This window comes from Suncus etruscus, chromosome 2, assembly GCF_024139225.1.
Source record: "Suncus etruscus isolate mSunEtr1 chromosome 2, mSunEtr1.pri.cur, whole genome shotgun sequence".
NCBI lineage: Eukaryota > Metazoa > Chordata > Mammalia > Eulipotyphla > Soricidae > Suncus > Suncus etruscus.
The window spans coordinates 6,906,174-6,912,173 of NC_064849.1; the positions used below are offsets into that span (position 1 = coordinate 6,906,174).

Sequence of the window (6,000 nt, forward strand, 5' to 3'; positions counted from 1 at the left end):
TTCATCCATAAGCACAATCAGAAGTGATCCTAAAGCACCACCGAGTGGCCTCAAAACCAAATCAAAGAAAACACAGTTCACTGTCATCATGAAAAGTAATTTATTAATAAGGTGCCAAATTGCACATCAGATACATAAAGCTATATCTAAGTAAGAACTTGAACCCAAAGCAAAAAGGACCAACAACAGTAATATAGAAACATTAACAGGATGAGGGCTTATAACATGAGGTTCTAAAGAGATGGAGAGATTGCATCATATTTTTATGGTTGGAAAAACATATTTGGCATATTCCCCTCCATTGTAGATTGAATTAAAAGGGATGTTAAAAATAGGAAAAATACTCATAATTATGAAAGCATGTTAACAATCATCTTGATGGCAGATAGAGAGCTCTCTCAGTGTGTAATACTAAAATAGAGTAATAAATATGCACTAACAGATCATTTCTCACAATCCTGAAAAGTGATTAAAAAACTCCTCTACATTCAAAACAGGATCAAAGCAAAAACACTTTCCTACTGGGAGTCTATGGGGATAAAAAGTTCAACAAACAATTCAAACTAAACTTTTACCAGCTTTGCAGACATACATACATGTCTATGTATGTGTATATATATGTGTGTGTGTGTGTATATATATATATATATATATATAGAGAGAGAGAGAGAGAGAGAGAGAGAGAGAGACAATGACAGGGAACTGAGAAATCTGCATTTGTCAGATTGTATAATGCACTGCAGCTGGCAAAACTATGCACCTACAACACTGCAGGTATCAAAGCTTCAAAATGGCATTTACTGTGGTAGGTGATTGTAAGTTTAAATCCCTAAATTACTGGGTTAGTAATTTTTTCAGCTAAATCGGGGAGACACAGGTAGACTCTTATCTATTATTATTTTGGGACCAGCTCTTTTGAGAATGTGAATATTTCACCACTTCTAAAATTACAAATGTAAACTATTAGCATTTGGAACAAAGCTGTTTTCAGTGATGACTGTTACACACCCTCCTATTTCTGGCTTTCCTGTTAGGACTGGATACACATTTTTATCACTTCATCAATAAAACCAAGCTGTCTGTTGATAGGAGTCTTCCTCTGTGATGTGTCCATCCATGCAGCATAACAATCACCCAACAGTTGTTAGCAATGAAGCCCCTGTATTTCTATTTTCAGTCTTAATTTTGATCCAGAAAGTGTTAGTTGTATATAGCTGCCAACCTGAAAGCCAATCTTGTGCATTGTCTTCCTGAGCTGTGCCGCGTAGTGTAGAATCAAACTTCCTGGATAACATGGAACTCACTGGCAACATTCTCTGCCACTTCTTCAGCTCAAGGCATCTTGAATTACATTTGCCAAATGTTTTTGGTTAAGTGCACAATAAGGCAACACCTAAAAATATGCCTCTGTCCCAATAACCAACACCCAGGGTTTTGTTTTACTTTTTTCCTTGCCTACTAACTATAAACAATGGCACAAGGAAAAGGCATTTTATCAGAATATATATTAAATTTTTTTGTAAAATGTATTATTTTTTCCTAATCTCTTATGGAGCCTTGGCATAATCTTCCAAAATCTGGAAGGGGAAAAAATAAAAACTGAAGTTAATTGTAAAAGGTGAAAATCCAAACTGAGACATAGAAAAGCATTTACGACCTAACTCTGCCCCTACCACATCCTTTTTGAAGGCAATGATGAGGAATTCCTCTGCTATTACTATCTCTGTAGTCTCTTTATGCTCAGAGTCCCCGTTTCTGAATCCCCTGGCCTGAAACTTCCTTGGTTCTCAATTAGCAGAGGAGCTAATATGGCTTCATGCCAGCTTTTTACACTGACAGAACAGGGAGAAAGTGAATATCATTGCTGGTCAGAGCAGAATCTCAGAGATGCTGGTAAGAAATACATGGAGCCCATTATGAGTGTTTTGGCTTTTGAGTTACTGAGGAAGGAACTCAGGGCTTCACACATGCAAGATAGACCATCTACATCCAAAACCATCTTTCTTTTACTTTTGTTTGGTTTGGGGGGCTTATGGCACTGTACATCTGAAAGGTCCCACTCCTGTATGCTGTCCTGGCGGCCCTTGGCTTCATGTCCAAGCCTGCTGCAAATGGTTTGCATGTATGGAACTGGAGCCTGTCCTCAACTATGGAGCTCTGATGTGCAGTAGGCTCAGGAAAACCAAGAAGATCCTGCACACTCAGGACGTTCTGGGTTGGGGTTTTGAGAACCAATGTAAATTTTCCCCACAATTGTGGCAGCAATCAAAGTCCTTATAGAAGCTCAGGGGTGAGGACTATCCAAATCATTTCCCATACAGGTGACCCAGTATCTGGTGACCATTCCCTTAGGAAAATGGTGTGCTTTCTTTTAGGCTACACTGGTGTGCACAGGGGTTACTCCTGGTTGTATGCTCAGGAATTACTCCTGATAGGGCACAGGGGACCATATGGGATGCTGGGGATTTAACCTGGGGCAGCTGCATGCAAGGGAATATCCAACCCACTGACTATTGCTCCAACCCCAAGATGTGCTTTCTGACCAGGACACTTACCACAGTGGGCAACAAGTGTGCCGAGCCAATCATAGGAGACACAGAAAGCCTCACCCACACCTGCCAACCTCATAGAGTTTTGCCCTTGATGGGTTGTCTGTAAGCTGAGACAGAGGGGTATGCTGCTGAAGCAGTCATTCTGAAGCAGGTGAGGGACCTGTTTTTCTACAGTCTTTTCTCAATGCCCACACCTCTGTTGCTTCCCTCCTGGGTGGATTTTCTCATGTAAAACAAGGCATGATTTGTCATTGAAGCTCTTGTCATATTCCGGACATGTAGACAACTCTGTGGCTTCTTCCAAAATTTCAGAGAATGCCCTGATCTCTAGGCACTGTGACAGCTCTACTAAAGGTAAGTGATTTTCAATGGTCACCAGAAGGTTTATCATCTTCATCTCTTGAGCAGAAGTGCCTCCAGATTTCTTCTTTCCGGGGTGTCCCTCTTCATTCTCAGAAGAAATCTCTGGTTTAAACACAGTGGGTACAGCCATAGGGCATTTTCCTAGAGCAAGCTCCTCCACTTCCAGGAAATCCTGGCTGACCTTCTGGTTTCCCTCAGTCCTGCCTGCCTCTCCTGTTAATACAAATAAAGCAATAAATAAAGGATGCTATGAAGCAGTGCCAGGGAAGAAATCAGCTACTTTGGCTACAGAGGAGTCAGGGAACCTAGCAAACTGCTCCTGCCAGCCAGGCACTGATAGTGAATAGGCCCAAGTGGAAAGTGTGTGTAACAAGTACATGGGAGTATTATTAGGAACTGCTGTGTTGTGAAAAATTCACAATTAGGGTGAAGTAATAGCACAGTGGGTAGGATGCTTGCCTTGCACGTGGCTGACCCAGGTTCAGTCTCCAGCATCCCATATGATCTCCTGAGCCTGTCAGGAGTGATTCTTTTTTTTTTAATGTATTTATTTCTTTTGTATTTTTGAGCCACAGCCAGCACCACTCAGGGGTTACTCTTGGCTCTGAGCCTGGGGCCGGAGCAACAGCAGTAGGGCTTGAGAGTGGCTGAGGCTGACCTGGGACAGACACGGGACAGAGCTGGAGTCAATTCCTGGCATCCCATATGGTCCTCTGAGCCTGCCAGGAGTAATATTTGGGGAGGGGTTGGGTTTTTGGATCACACCTGGGAGTGCTCAGGTTACTCCTGGCTCTGTGCTCAAAAATTGCTCCTGGCAGGCTTGGGGGACCATATGAGATGCTGGGATTCGAACTACCATCTGTCCTGGATCGACTGCATGCAAGGCAAATGCCCTACCGCTGTGGTATCTCTCCAGCCTCTTTTTTTTTGTTTGTTTTCTTTTTAGGAGTGATTTCTGAGCAAAGAGTCAGTAGTACGCCCCTGGCAGGCTTAGGGGACATTATGTTACACCAAGAATTGAACCTAGTTTGGCTGTGTGCAAGGCAAATGTCCTACCTCTGCTATTGCTCCAGCCTCCCAGGAGTGACTCTTGAGCACAAAACCAGGAGTAACCACTGAGCAGTGCTGAATGTGCCCCCCCAATAAAATAAAAATAAAAATTCACAATCCTGATTAAATAGGATTGGATTTTTTGGTGGTTTTTTTTTTTTTTTTTTTTTTTTTTGGTGGGGGTTACATCCAGTGATACTCAGGCTATGCACTCAGAAATTACTCCTTGCTTAGGGAATCATATAGGACTCCAGGGATCGAACCGAGGTCCATCCTGGGATCCTGGGTCAGCCGTGTGCAAGGCAAATAAATGCCCTACTGCTGTGCTATTGCTCCGGCCCCAGGACTGGATTTTTTGTTTACTTTTGTCTTTTCATACTCAGCCTTTAAAATTATTACTTACATTCAAGATCTTACTATATACACAGAAACCCAAGGGCAGGGCCAACTTCCCATACCACCATGTGAGTAAGGGTTGGAATCCTAATTTTCAAGTGGCCAAAATTCCAACTGTATAATAATTAAATGTCTTACTCCAAGATGCCACATCCTCCAAGCCCGTCTGCATGGGATCACTGCGGGAAGGCCTTTGGGCAGGGTGTAGGCTCACATACTCCTCCTGACAGAAATACACAGCCAGGTCCTCCAGGAGCAATGGATCCTGAAACAGCAGAACCAGCTCAGTCTAGGAAGCCAGAGCAGCACTAGAAACAGTGTGAAAGATTCCAAGGGGTAAGCAATGGGAAAGAAACGAGGACTTGAAGGAGAGTACAAATGGGGGTTAGTGGTATAACTCCCAGAGAATGATGGACTCTGGGGGGTTGAGAAGGCCCATCAGGAGCTCTGTTCTTTTGTTTTGGGGCGACAACAGGCTGTGCACAGGGCTTCCTCTGGCTCTGCACTCAGGAATGGGCTCCTGGCATTGCTGGAGATCCTTTATGGTGCTGGGGATAAAGGGAAGGTCCATTGCGTGCAAGACAAGTCCCCTACTGGCTGCAATATGGCTCCTAAGAGGCTGCTTTCAGGGAAGGCTCTAGGTACTAGCACCCACAGCCCAACCAGTCAGTAGAAATTTGGGGGTGACGAACAGTCTCTTGAGGTTTCTGGTTACTGGATAAATGTGAAGTCTAGAACCCTACATGTTGTGCAGCTCCCCAAAGACCCTATGAGCTAGAGTCGGCCTGCAGGGTCAGGTGTTGGGAATGGATCCGATGGCTTCATGCCAGACACATTTCCTCAGTGTGCCTGCTCTGGGAACAGAGGCAAGGGCATGTCCGGGCTGCCTCAGAGGAGGGCAAATTGAGGAGCCCAGAAAGCAGCGGCTGCACCTGGGGGTGCCAGAACAACCCTGGTGGCCTCACCTGCATCCCGGTGCTCGGAAGCCTGAATGTCAGGTGAGGGAGGTGGGAGGCCTTGTGTTCAAGTCACCACCGCAGGGACTTCAGCACAGAGCTGTGAAGGGGAGAAAAGGATGCTCATGGGGGACGCCCGGATGCAGCAGAAAATCCGCCCCCAAAACTAAGAAGCCAGAAAACCCCGCAGCCTTGGTACTTGGGTACCAAGTACTCAAGAGCAGCCTGGAGGCCCGCCCCCTTCCAGACTTAGACGCTGGTCTGTCCTGTGATTCGCCACCGCGGCCTCCGAGTGGGCGGTCCTTCACCGGAGCTGTCCAATCAAGATTCCCGAAAAAGTGAGAGCCGGTGCATGTTGGGAAATGAAGTTTTTCCCCATCGTTTCTGCCAGGAAGTATTTCCGCTTCCCCTGGCCTAATCTCCCCCTCGGAGCTGCATGCGTGTCCCTGGGAAAGCCAGGGACTGTGTAATGCTTACCAAGAAGATAGGGAGACCCCAGACCCTCTCCCCCAAAGAAAACTTCGGTACCGAAATGCGTGTCCGAAACATGCGTCGGCTAGGATAAAGGAAAGCAGAGGCCTGATCCTAGTTTTGGGGAAGGTCAAGGGGAATCTGCCCAGCCCAGTGTTGCTGGCCGTTGATGTCCGGCTGAACGTTTGTTTGGGGCTCGTGGGCGTACCCCA

The 6,000-nt window shown here is 45.5% G+C and overlaps 1 long non-coding RNA gene across 1 annotated transcript; it reads right to left on the reverse strand.

Moving 5' to 3' along the window:
• Positions 1–827: 827 nt before the first annotated feature.
• Positions 828–5,382, reverse strand: LOC126001326 (uncharacterized). Its single transcript, XR_007492871.1, has 4 exons — positions 5,327–5,382; positions 4,500–4,626; positions 2,556–3,128; positions 828–1,577 (listed from the first exon to the last, which is right to left on the reverse strand). It is a non-coding gene; the product is annotated as an uncharacterized LOC126001326 (long non-coding RNA).
• Positions 5,383–6,000: the final 618 nt, after the last annotated feature.